Below are 15,325 nucleotides of genomic sequence, written 5' to 3' on the forward strand. Positions count from 1 at the left end.
TATAGTACCAAAAGGGCAACTTTCTGACGGAGAATTTGACGACGTTTAAATCAGGCAAGCGGCTGCAAGGAATGGATTTTCATGTTCCTTGCAAGGCGCAGTTGACATGAGCCTTGTAAGGCTCAACCGTCATGCGCTTTTCAAGGCGCATAGAAATCAACTCCTCGTGGAAATTTTTTTTAAATAATTTTTTGTTCAGTTGATATTAATTGATTACTTTTTAAAATATACTACTGCGCTTAATTTTAGAATAAAAAAATTAATTTCAATTTTCATATTTCTTTACCCTTTTCATCTATATTCTTACCCATCCCTTCAAACACCCAAAGTACCGTTTTCACCATCACTAGAACACCATAAGTCCATCGAAACTGGGTCTTTAAGGCAGAAAGGTGAATAATAATTTCAGAGCTCGTCTTGAGATATTCTGGCTTTGCTCTTTTGAAACCTAAAAATGGGGGAGAAAGGATGAACATAGTAGAATACTGACATCAATGGTGGTCACTGAAGATAACGAATCTTCTCAAGGAATATGAGGAGAAGGAGCCTACAATGTCTTCCACATCATCATTGATGGAGACAACAATTTCGAGGCAAGACTGATTCTACGACAATTGATAATTAATGAGATTAATAGCAACAATTCGCAGATATATTTGACTGATTGAGATTTGAGATTGATAAATAAACAATCTATTAATAAAAAAATAGTTTTTTTGGTGGGTTCAATGTGATTTGAAAGTAAACCCATATTAATATTTCTCAAATCAGATCAGAAGTATTTTGGGCTGATATAAATATATGAAACCTATCTAGAATTGATTTAGGTTGATTGATTTTGCAAGAGTTTTGCATGAGTTTGAAAGTTTTTTTAGGAATCAACAACAGTGAATCCGGTGAAGATGGTGGTGGCATCACTTAGAGGTTGTGAAAGATAGAGAGATTTGTTTATACTGCTGGATAAGAAAGAAACAAATAGGAAAAATACATAATTATAAATGCATATAGTTATTGAAAAGATATATTAAAATACAGTTTTAATAATAGTTTATGATGTTCACTCTCCCAAAGAGAGTGAAATATACTCACTATGCCATCTAAGCATTCTGGAGAGGTAATAATTCAGTTATAAACAGGAGGGGGGGGGGTGATAGGTGTTAGGTAGTAGAGCCTGATTAATTTTAGGTTTTCCTATTTATTCTCTATTTTAGGTTTTCCTATTTATTTTCTATTTTAGGTTTTCCTATTTATTCTCTGTAACCAAAAATACTCTGATTTATTAATATAAATATATCTCACCACCGTGGAAGTTGGGTTTTCTCTTTCTCTCTCATCTCTTTCTCTTGAAAGTTCTTGTGTTCTTCATTCATCTAGTGTATGTGCGTGAATTCGATCCGAACAACTGGTATCAGAGCTAAGGAGATTCAACACGATCACAGAAAATAGATAGTTCGAAGCTTGGAATCGAGAAGTTTGATAGATCCGATTTCAATTTCTAGAAGATACAGATCGAAGATTATTTCTACCAAAAAGATCTTCACAAACCGTTGACCGGGGTGAAGCCGGAATCCATGACGGAGAAGAAGTGGAAACTCAAAGATTGCCAGGCTCTAGGGTTGATCTGGTTGACTTTGTCAAGAAACGTGGCGTTCAACATCGTGAAGGAGAAGACTACGTCCGGTCTATTGAAGGCACTGTCAAACATGTATGAAAAACCATCGGCTATTAACAAGGTATATTTGATGCATAAATTGTTCAATTTGCAGATGTCTGAAACTGGATCCGTTTCTGATCATATAAATGATTTCAATATGATTATGAGTCAACTTAATTCTGTGGATATTAATTTTGAAAATGAAATTAAGGCATTGATTTTGATGGCATCTCTGCCCGAGTCTTGGGATACTGTTGTTGTTGCGATTAGCAGTTCCCGTGGATCTGAGAAACTAAAGTTTGATGAAATCCGTGATGTTGTTCTTAGCAAAGTATTAGATAATGAGAAGTGGGAGATTCATCGAGCAGTGCTCTCAGCGTTGATCAAAGGGGGAGAAGTAAGACAAAAGACCAAAATAAACATGGTCAATCAAAATCAAAGAATCTAGGAAAATCACTGAACAGATCAAACGTGACTTGTTGGAACTGTGGAGAAAAAGGGCACTTTCGGACGAACTGTACAAAGACAAAGAAGAAACAGAATCAGAAATTTGGAGATGACAATGATTCTGTAAATTCAGTAGAGGACATTGGGGATGCTCTAATCCTTAGTGTGAACAGCCCGGTTGAATCATGCATTTTGGATTCTGGTGCATCTTTCCATTCGTCTCCAAGCAAGGAGTTGTTCCAAAACTTCAAATCTGGAAATTTTGGAAAAGTATATCTTGCTGACAATACAGCCTTAGAGATTGAAGGAAAGGGGGATGTTTCCATAAAGACCACCTCGGGAAACCAGTGGACTTTGGAGGATGTCAGATATATTCCTAGGATCAAGAAAAATCTGATCTCTCTTAGTCAGTTGGATAGCACGGGATATGTAGCAGTGTTTGGGAAAGGTTCGTGGAAGATCGTGAAAGGTGCTATGGTAGTAGCTCGTGACACCAAATCTGGAACCTTGTACACCACTGCAGGGTGTATAAACATGGCCGCTGTTGCTGAAGGTGCTTTCGATTCATGTATGTGGCACAACAGACTTGGACACATGAGTACTAAAGGAATGAGCATGCTGGTTGCAAAAGGAGCATTAGAGGGTCTGAAGTCTATTGATATGGGTCTTTGCGAAAGCTGTGTTATGGGAAAATAGAAAAGAGTAAGCTTCACAAAGACTCTTACAGAGCCAAAGAAGTGCGGTTGGAAATGGTCCATACAGATGTTTGGGGACCATCTCTAGTATCATCACTTGGAGGATCCGGATTCTATGTTACCTTCATTGATGATTTCAGCAGGAAGGTATGGGTTTACTTCTTGAAGCATAAGTCAGATGTGCTTGCAACTTTCAAGAAGTGGAAACCTGAAGATGAGAATCAGACCCGTTTGAAAGTCAAATGCCTAAGGTCTGACAATGGAGGAGAGTATGAAAAATCAGAGTTCAAGGCATTCTGTGCAGCTGAGGGAATCAGATTGATGAGAACAGTTCCTTGTAAGGCAAGGCAGAATGGGATTGCTGAGAGGATGAACAGAACATTGAATGAGCGTGCAAGGAGTATGAGGATACACTGTGGGCTTCCCAAAACACTTTGGGCGGATGCTGTGAGCACAGCTGCATACTTGATCAACAGGGGACCATCAGTTCCTTTAGTGTTCAAGATTCCAGAGGAGGTGTGGACAGGAAAAGAACTCAAGTACTCATACTTGAGGACTTTTGGTTGCACTGCTTATGTTCATGTTGATCCAGAAAAGAGAGACAAGTTTGATGCCAAGGCTGTGAAGTGTTACTTCATAGGATATGGTTCTGATTTGTTTGGTTACAGGTTTTGGGATGACAAGAACAAAAAGATGCTGAGACATTGTGACGTGACATTTGATGAGTCTGTCCTATACAAGGACAGAGAGCAGAAGGTTTTAGAGATTACAAAGCAAGTAGGAGTTGAGGTTGAGTTTGAGAGGAGTAACCCCAGAGATGTCGAAGAAGATACTCAACCAACTCCTACTGAAGAATCTGAAGTGGAGCAAGTTACACCTGAGCGGGTGTTAAGGAGATCATCCAGATCCATCAGGGCACCAGATAGGTATTCACCTTCATTACACTATCTATTGCTGACTGATGAGGGGGTACCAGGGTCTTTTGATAAGGCCCTACAGGTGGAGGATTCGATCAAGTGGGAGCAAGCCATAGATGATGAGATGAGGTCACTTGAGAAGAATGACACATGGGTGTTGACTGAGTTACCTACAGGGAAGAAAACTGTGCTGAACAAGTGGGTGTTCAGAATCAAGACTGAACCAGATGACAAAAGAAGGTTCAAGGCTCGTTTAGTGGTTAAAAGATATTCACAAAGGAAAGGTATTGATTATGCTGAAATATTCTCTCCTATTGTGAAGTGAACCTCTATTCGAATTATGTTGAGTATTGTTGCATCGGAAAATTTGCATCTAGAGCAAATGGATGTAAAAACAACGTTTTTACCTGGAGATCTGGACAAAGAGATCTATATGCAGCAACCGGAAGGATTTGTGGTTCCAGGCAAGGAACACATGGTGTGCAAGCTCACCAGGAGCTTGTATGGACTAACGCAAGCATCAAGGCAGTGGTATAAGAAGTTTGACTCCTTCATGACCAAGAGTGGATTCTGGAAAGCTGAAAAGGATCCTTGTTGTTACTTCAAGAAATACACTGATTGATATGTCTTTCTACTCTTGTATGTGGATGATATGTTGATTGCAGGATCTAGTATGAGGGATATTAACAATCTGAAGACAAGGTTGTCTGCGACATTTGAGATGAAAGATTTGGGTCCAGCAAAATAGATTTTGGGGATGAAGATTTCTCGGGATAGATCTGCTGGCACTTTAAATCTATCTCAGGAGTTAAACATTGAGAAGGTGTTGAGCAGATTCAGGGTTAATGATGCTAACCCCAGGACTACTCCATTGGCAAATCACTTTAAATTGTCAAAGGAGCAGTCACCCAAGACCGTCGAGGAGCGTGATCACATGGCACTTGTTCCATATGCTTCAGCAGTTGGTAGTTTGATGTATGATATGGTCTGCACTAGACCTGATATAGCACATGCAATGGGAGTTGTTAGCAGGTACATGGTGAACCCTAGGAAAGAGCATTGGGGAGCTGTGAAGTGGCTTCTGAGATATCTGAGAGGTACATCCAGTACTTCACTTTGTTTTGGCAAAGGCAAGGTGACTCTACAGGGTTTTGTGGATGCTGATCTTGGTGGGGTTGTTGACTCAAGCAAGAGTACATCCGGGTACATTTAAACCATAGGTGTAACATCAGTGAGTTTGATGTCCAGACTTCAGAAGTGTGTTTCTCTTTCATCTACTGAAGCTGAGTATGTGGCAATAGCTGAAGCTGGGAAAGAGATGATATGGCTGGCAGATTATCTTGAGGAATTGGGCAAGAAGCAGAGCGAGAAGATTCTTTACTCAGATAGCTAGAGTGCCATACAGTTGGTGAAAAATCCAGTCTATCATTCGAAGACAAAGCACATCAGAAGGCGATACCATTTCACTCGCACGGCAGTGGAGGATGGTGATATGTGCTTGGAGAAGATAGAGGGTGCAAAGAACCCGGCAGACATGTTGACGAAATGTATTGATGTTGGAAAACAGAGGTTATGTAAAACCTCGGTTGGTCTTCTGTAGTTGTTGCTACAGATGTTGCGGTGCTGTAAAGATGTTGATGATCAAGAGATTTTTTTTTGAGAATGTATTTTTTGGATGACTGAGTCAGTCTCCAAGTGGGAGAATTGTTAGGTAGTGGAGCCTGATTAATTTTAGGTTTTCCTATTTATTCTCTATTTTGGGTTTTTCTATTTATTCTCTATTTTAGGTTTTCCTATTTATTCTTAGTAACAAAAAATACTCTGATTTATTAATCTAAATATACCTCACCGCCGTGGAAGTTTAGTCACGGGGTGTTACCACGAAATATTGGGTTTTCTCTTTCTCTCTCTAGATCTCTCATCTCTTTCTCTTGAAAGTTCTTGTATTCTTCATTCATCTAGTGTGTGTGCGTGAATTCGATCCTAACAATAGGTCCTCGATAAAATTAAAGTGTGTACTAGAAGGGCATTGGATCAGAAATGTAATCTGTTGTTCGATACTTGAGGGCATATGAGCTTGTTTGTTTAGATTGTCAAGAGCATTATCGACCAAATCGGGTAGCAATGCATTTTGGATATGATCAAGATTTACGTAAATAGATTCCTCAATCGCCTTCAAGTCCAAAACTTAGCCGAACTATTGATTCTAATTTGAGGTTATACTATCCGTCTACGCTATTTGAACCGGATGTAACTACACATTATTTTAAATGGTGGAGAAAAGACAATTATTTTTAGATGATGCATTGAAAGGATTGTCTCTAATACAAAGCTAATTAATCACCGGAAGTCAAGTGAGAATAAGGGGACGACTCTTCCTAGATTTCCTTAAATAAATTAATGAGTGATACTTCTCGATTATATTTGTACGATGTGTCTTTTCTAGATTTACCCATAGCTACGAATTCCCTCATTTGGACAAAATAACTCGTTCCCTTCATTTCACTAACTTTCCTATTTACTCATTAATTAGGGGAGCGGTGTTAATCATCATTTTAAACCTTTAATATAATGCTCCAAGAAATGTGTGTGTATATATATATATATATATATATATATATATATATATATATATATATTAATCACTTCTATAAAGAAGCTAGCTTTGTTAATGGTAAACTAGCTAGCATTAGAGAGGAACCTTCTTGGAGGCTAAGGTTTATCTAATCTTTTGTGTTATGATATAGAATTGATTTGGTTCTTGAAGTTGTACAAGTGGTTACCAAATGAATTATAACTACGTGCACATTGATTTGGTTTTTGAAGTTGGAACTTAATTTGAAGGGAAAGAGTAATGCTTGTGGACTTTATTGAGATATATGTATCCTAGATAAAAATCATTATTTATGATTGAACACGACTATATGTATAGCCATGGTACTAATAAAACTACAATCATATTATTATAACTTCCTTTTATCGTTGATCCTTGCATTGTGCGAGAATACAACAAAACATATAACGAAAAGTTATTTCATAGAATTAGCTGCCAAAAGGCCTTTGGTTGCCGCAATCAAGATTGTCACCAGGACTAACTCCAAGAATTCTGCAATGCCTCCTATAAAACCCAATTCGATCTTGTACCCTGTTGTCATTACCACGACCACATTCTAGGCCACCATTGATGATATTGATGATGACACCAAATCCAGGAAGACGATTGGCTGATCAGTCACCGGCAGATGGGTTCCATCTTCCAATAATGACATCGTGGCGAGAAGGCTTTGGTGATTAAGGGGTCATCCAGAACCAGATAGTTGTCTTGAATGATTTTGCCTTCTATTAACAAAGAGAATTTTTATATATTCATGTGAAGTTGACCTATAACATAAGATAATTATTAACTCTCTATATAAACTCAAAGATTATTACTTGAAAAAGAAAGAAACAACCTATTAGAACAAATGATATTATACATATATATCATGAAACATTCCTCACATTATCAATATATAAAATTTATGCCTCAAAACTTTAAATAGCATTTATGTCATAAAAATGAACAGGCAAAATCTCAAAATAAAATACAAAAGACAAACCTGAAATAATGAGAAGGAAACAAAGAGCAAAGTTAAAAAATTTGGCCATTCTTACTCAAAACTAATCTCAAGTTAATTTCTATGGTATACTGTTGTACAAAGTGCAAGAGACTATTTATAGTGTGTTTTTGTAACATTTTGATAAATAAAAATGGATAATAAATAAAACTAATTTATTTTTTGTCCATTTATAACTCATTTCCTTGTTGAAAAGTTATGGAAGGTTGTTCACTTCTTTTACTAGGATAAGATCTTTTAGAGCTTATAAGGTAACATAATTATTACATTCTAATTCATAATCATATATACGTTCTATGTCTAATATGTTAGAATAAAATGAAAAATGTGTATATATTTTTCCTAAACTGATTAAAAGATCCTACTTAAAAGAATTGATGATTTTTCAATCTTAAAAATTATTATTATTTCATTTTTATACAACTAATAGGTAGTACCAAAAAATATTTGAGAAAGAGATAACTTGTATATTATAAGTGTTGTAAGGAAAATATCAATAATTAATATTGTAGTATCGTTTTATGAAAATTAAAATTATATTGACGTGGTTTACACAACAATAAGATACCAAGTGTAATTCACAACTGATATCTTGAGAGATACAAAGTAGCTTAATGCACACTTTTTATCCTTACCTTGATGGGTAAAAATGTCATTTTTGAAAACCTCAGCTCAAAATATAAGTATTCAATGAACGATTAAATAAAATAGCAAAATACAAAATGAATGACTAATATATCATAGCAATACGCATAATGATGAGAAATTAACAGATATCACTAAATGGAGAAGAGAGGAGGAGGCTAGGCCCCTACTTCTATCATTGCACGATCATAACACTATATTATTCACTAACCTTCTATCATTATCATCAAACTTCATTCACATGAAGGGTTAATTGGTAATTTTTTAGCCAATTAGTGGATAAGTATATTTCCCTCCAAAGGATTTGTAAATTATTTATTAGAATATATGTCAATTAAAACGTTGTATGCAATGAAAAATGAAGTGATATGATGATTTAATAGTTTTAGTTAATTATTACTCCCTTTTATACTATAACAATCTATTTTATCGTGATTTAAGAGTTGATAAAAATATAAAATAGAAAATATATTATAAGTGACAACAAATTCTCTATTCTCTATTTTATCCTTAAAAATACACTTATACGTTATATGCTAGCATATTTTTTTTTGAACAAGCAGTAATTCCCTAGGATAACAGTTACAACAAATTCTCTATTCTCTTTGGGTCTTGAGACCTGTTGACAGTGTGCTCCTCATGAAGTTTGTTGATTTATTTTTCCTACGTGGAGCAACGACCTTTTAATTCCTCTATTTGGTATACTAAAAGGGAAGTTATTAAGATATGTGTCACCCCCCCCCCCCCCAATGAAACAAGAGAAATAACTCTTTCGTCTTCCAGTCCTTGCTCCTCTTAGTAAGGACAAGCTTGGATCTGTAGTGATTTGATATGACTAATGTACTGAAAAATTGGTTTCTAAGCATAAATATTTAAAAATCATACATTTAATATCAAATTGTCATAGACACCAATGAAGAAGCATTATTCAAATTACCAACTTGCATCAGACTATATTTTACTATGTTCCCCGTTTTTCATTTCATCTCTCAATTAAGTGAATGTATTATTTGATATCTATTCCACCTCTCAGAAAAGAAGGTGCTCAATGAAATACAACATTCGTTCCCAACACTGACAAAATATCATAAGGAAATATAGATTTTTTTTTTTTTTTTTTTTTAGGAAATATAGATTCATTGTGATGCTTAAGCATTTGATCAAACATGGAATTTAAGAAAATGAGTATTGGTCATTTTTAAACGGTTATAATTCCTAGATCACGATGAGTTAGATGTTCTTCTAGGTATTGGTGGAAAGATCTTGTAATAATCTTTTCAACGCCGCCGAATTTGTGCGATTTCGATATCGTATGAGTGAGTTATGTCTTTCGAAAGTTAGGTTGCAGGATTGAAGAAAATCTTGATCCGACTTTAGGGAAAGACAAACTAGTCTTTTCATAATTCATATGAAATTGATTGCATTGTTTTACATGGTACCTTATTGAGTATCTTATTAGCCATAAGGATGGCTTCCCCCCCAAGGTTTCGTGGTGAACCAAAACTGATTATCAAGGCATTCATCATTTCCTATAATATTTTGTTCTGTATTCTGCCAAACCATTCCACTAGTATAGGGTGCAGGGATTTAAAATAATAATATCATATTTTAAACGTATCTCTGCAAAAGGAGATTCGTATTCTCCACTCATATAACTCTGAATCATTTTTATATTTATATTCAATTGATTCGCTACTTCATTTTTGTATTGCTTAAATGCATCAATTGCTTTATCCTTACTGTAAAGAAAATACACATAAAAAATTGAGTGCAATCATCAATAAATGTTATAAATACTTTCCCACCATGAAATGGTGTCGTCTTCATATTGCATATTCTGTTCGAGTTAAGTCTAAAGGTTTTGAATTTCTTTTAACAGACTTATAAGGATGTTAAACAAACTTACTTTCTACACAAATTTTGCATTTAAATTTATTGCATTTAAAATCATGCAATACTTCTAAAGTAATCAATTTCCGCAAGGCTTTGTAATTTACATATCCCAAATAGTCATGCCATAAATCATTTGACGCGAAATAAGTAAAAAAATGCAAAATCTTATTAATACTATCAATAACCATTAGATTCAGTTAGAAGTGACTCTCAATGAGATAGCTCTTTCCTAAGAACATCTCATTCTTACTTATTACATCTTTGTGACTAACCACGACACACTTAAACCCGTTCTTAACGAGTAGTGCAGCAAAAACTAAATTCTTTCTAATAGTAGGAATGTGCAGAACGTTTCTCAAATCTTTCTGACCACAAAATTTTTCAAGCATGCATCTTCTTGTATTATATTTCTTCTCAAGTGCATCCCACAACTCTTTCGAAGTTGCCATTACACTATAGACATTATATAGGTCATCCTCTAAAGTACTTAGAATGTAGTTTTTACATAGGGAGTCTACCCGTTTCCATGCTTCAATGATCATGAACTTTTTATGTCTGATATATCAATAGTCGGCACTGGATTTTCTTCGTTGATAAATTTCTGCAGACCAAGAACAGTAAGCTAGAAAAATACCCATTCTTGCCATCCTTTGAAATTCACATCAGAGAATTTTCTCGATTTCATTGGTGGTATAGCAGTTCGGGTTGGTGCAGCAACAGTTACCGTCACATTATTGTTTGCCATTACAAAATCTGTAACAAACATAAATTAATACAGCTGGCTCAGTAAGTGATAACTTAAATTGCAAACTTACCAGGAATATAAAACCACGAAGGTTTTTGTCTCCACCAGAAACACAAATTTAACAAAAAAATATTAATTTCCTTAAGATTGTTATCAATCAGTTTTTAAAACAAAAATACTGATTACCAGAAACTTTGTAGAAACATGAGGTTACAAAAGTTTTCAATGAATCAGTGAAGAATAGAAGAACAAATAAAATTTGATAAGCATACCAACCCCTTATGGAAACTATTCCCTATAGTATCCAAGGTTTGATTTGGAATATGTCTTGTGTATTGATACCCAAAACGTTGGTGTAAGCGAGTCACTCAACCGTAGTAACATACACAAAAAATTTTGTGCAGAAGAAGAAGTAATCAGAAACTTTCGTAAGTAAAAAGTCTGAAGATTAACTGGTATTTATAGTAAAAAGTAACTGGTTCCAAAAGGTTGTAACCTTTTCAGAATCCACACGACCATTTAGATTTGCAACCTTAAACGGTCATGGTTGTTCCTGAATGTTTTAACCTTTCATAATAATATCCAACGATGAGAAATTCAAATAAACAACAAAGAATTTTAAATAAAATGGGTTTGCGCGTGGATCTGAGTTGGGTCAGTCAATTAACTAAATAATTGAAACTTTTCTATCAATTAACTAAACAATTGAAATGGTTTGGCCATTAATTGAATTTAATAAATTAATTAAATTTACCTAAATAATTAAAACAAAACTTTGTCCAAAAAATAATCTATCGATCATTTTTTCAAAGCCAAAATCGAGACGAGCGAGCGACGACGGCGTGAGGAGAATCCCTCTTTTTAACCCTTTTTAAAAATTAATTGAAGTGTTTCTCTATTTAACTTATCTATTTTACTTTCCTCCGTCGATGAGGGAGAAAACTTTTTTACTGAAGCATAAGAAGACTTTTCAAGTTTCCAATTTTCAAAATTCCTCTCTTCATCTTCCCTCCATTTACCATTAACTCTTGCTATATACCCAACAGTATAATGGAGGTGTGTGAGGCAAAGAGTGTCAAGAGTTAGTAGTCTTGTATCTGGGGGAAATCTCTATGTGATAGAAGGGATCTAATATGAGAGGGATGAATCTTTGATGTATAGTACTCATATAGGTTTTGTGGAAATATTATTTTGGATTATCTTATACAAAAATGAATAATAATAATCACATAGATTGGGACATGCAAGTTCATAACTACACTAAATTATTTAGTAGGTTTAAAAATAAATAAAAATAATCACCCCATACCAAAGAAATGTATTTATGTATTAAATTATATTTTAATATTAAGTTTAAATAAAGACACATTTAAATATTTCTCTTAGGCTTGGATTCATTAAAAAGACTACAAATCAATTTCAGGTTTAGAAACTAATTTTATATAACAATTTAGTGACCTTGCATATACTCATCAGAGGCGTCTCACAACGTTTGATGGAATTGTGTCACACAATAGTCGAGGATCTACTTTCGTATAAGGTTTCAGGAAAGGGAGGAAGATTTTAGATTTGAAGTTTGATAACAAAAATGCCCTTCACTAATTTTTTAATTCAAAAATGGCTTTGACTAACTTCTAAAATTAAATCAATAAATATAACTAAACTACACTTGATACATAATTAGATATTACAACTTACTATTCTCTATTTCTCAACGAGCTTTATTGTTAATCCAAAATACCCTTTAAAAGTTGAACAACAAAGTTATATTTTATTTTAGGGATAATGCATAAATACCCCCTCAACATATGACCGAAATCTCAGATGCACATTTATTTTATACTAAGGTCCTATTACCTCCTGAACTTATTTTATTAATAATTTTCTAGCCCTTTTCGGCCTACGTGACACTATCTTGTGGGCCCAATGCTGGTTGATTTTTTTTCAAGCTAGCGCCATGTAGGCCGAAAAGAGGTAGAAAATTACTTATAAAATAAGTTCAGGGGGTAATAGAACTTTAATATAGTATAAGTGTGTCTCTGAGATTTTGGAAATAGGTTGATGGAGTACTTATGCATTTTTTCTTTACTTTAAAGTAAAATGTTTACATATTTCCCCCGATGAATTAATTAAGAATTTTTCTTAGTATAGACTACCATGGTCACTTCAAATTTGTGCTTAGGAAAACATTTCAGTTTGAGTTAATGGATTTCTATTAAAATGGCAAACAAAATGTTGTACATTAATGTTAGACTATTTGCTTTTATATAAATGGACTTATACGTCAAGAATATGATCACTAGAAAATATAATAGGAGCAATGAAAATGAACCATGTATGTTTATTTCTCTGTTAAACTATTTTTAATACAAGTCTACTAATAGATTTATAATATTAAAAATTAAAATATATTATAAGATCCTCCAAAGAAATTAGAATGGATTGAAATTGTAATCTTTCTTTACAATTTGATGTGTGGGTGCATGTATAATGTATATGTGGGTTCCTTGTTGGTAAGTTTTTTTTCTCATTTCATCAATATTATATCATGTTTTTAATTTATAATTTATTTTATTAATATATTGATTTGTGTAACTTATTTCATTTTATATGATATGGTGATATGTAAATTTTGATATAACAAATATTTTTTCTTTAACATTCCTCATATATTAGACAACACATCGACATAAAACACTTATATAATTTGAGCAGAAATTACTCAAGTTTGAATAATTAGATCTACCTTTGAAATGGAGATTTTTTACTTGGAAAGTACATGTTTTGCTACTTACATGGTATGAATTCAGTTCAGTTGCATAATTAGGTTTCATAATCAGAATTTTAAATTAAAACATAATAAAATATATGTTAGAAAAGGATTAAAAATTCATTCTCTTTTATAAAGAACAACCTTCAAGTAAAACTACTTACAAATCATTTTTGAAATAAAAATTAATTTAGAGAATTTAACTAATCAAGGTTACAATTGTAAACACAAGTACAAACATATTTTCCAATAGTACCATCACTTGAGTAAAGACCATTTCCATTGTATTTCTGAAAACATTCTTTTTTGCAATCCGAAAGAACACATCCTTTTGGATTCAAAATTTTCATACATCTGTGTTGTGCATTCACTTGACTAATATCCAATGCAACTGCAATCAAATTCACGAAAAATAATATTCACCACACACATGTAAAAAAAAGGCTTGAATTGTTTATTTTCATCATAAGTTTGATTGTGCCTTATATTAACATAGAGAATTTTTATATATTCATCTGAAGTTGACCTATAACATAAGATAATTAACTCTATATATAAACTCAAAGATGATTACTTGAAAAACAAAGAAACAACCTATTAGAACCAATGATATTATACATATATATCATGAAACATTCCTCCCATTATCAATATATAAAATTTATGCCTCAGAACTTTAAATAGCATATATGTCATAAAAATGAACAGGCAAAATCTCAAAATAAAATACAAAAGACAAACCTGAAATGATGAGAAGGAAACAAAGAGCAAAGTTAAAAAAAATTGGCCATTCTTAATCAAAATTAATCTCAAGTTAATTTCAATGGTATACTTTTGTACAAAGTGCAAGAGACTATTTATAGTGTGTTTTTGTAACATTTTGATAAATAAAAATGGATAATAAATCAAAATTATTTATTTTTTGTCCATTTATAATTCATTTCCTTATTGAGAAGTTATGGAACGTTGTTACAATTTTTGATTAGGATAAGATCTTTGAGAACTTATAAGGTAACATAATTATTACATTCTCATGCAATTTGGATATGATCAAGACTTACCTAAATGGATTCCTCAATCGCCTTCAAGTCCAGAACTTAGCCGACCTATTGATTCTAGTTTGAGGTTATACTATCCGTCTAGGTTGTTTCAACCGGATGTAACTACACATTGTAATGGTGGTGAAAAGACAATTATTTATAGATGATGCATTGAAAGGATGGTCTCTAATACAAAGCTTATTAATCACTGGAAGTCAAGTGAGAATAAGGGGACGATTCTTCCTAGATTTCATTAAATAAATTAATGAGTGAGACTTCTTGATTTGGTTATGATATAGCATTGATTTGGTTCTTGAAGTTGTACAAGTGGTTACCAAATGAATTATAACTACGTGCACATTGATTTGGTTTTTGAAGTTGGAACTTAATTTGAAGGGAAAGAGTAATGCTTGTGGACCTTGAAAATGAGTCATTTTTATGGTGACCAACCAGCTCCATAGATAAGGTTTTAATTGACGTTCATGTAAATATTTGGGAAAAATGATCTCGGAATTCAAGATAACAAAAAATAAATGGTGGACTATAGCACCCAAATATCGTCAAAATGGGGTGGAGTTTACTTGCTCGGGGGCTTGTTTGACCTTTAAAATGACCTGTTTTGTCCGTGGTCGTGACCAATTGTCTCCATAGATTAGGTCTTAACGGACTTCCATGCTAATTTTTGACAAAAATAATCTCAAAATTCTGAATTATCAAAAAAAATGGTGGACATTTCATATATATATATATATATATATATATATATATATATATATATATATATATATATATATATATATATATATATATATATAGATAGATAGATATATATATATGAACCTCTTTTTTAAAGAGACTATAATAATAGCTTCATCAAATGAACCAAAAAGTAATGGAGACAG

Source organism: Solanum lycopersicum, chromosome 10, assembly GCF_036512215.1.
Source record: "Solanum lycopersicum chromosome 10, SLM_r2.1".
NCBI lineage: Eukaryota > Viridiplantae > Streptophyta > Magnoliopsida > Solanales > Solanaceae > Solanum > Solanum lycopersicum.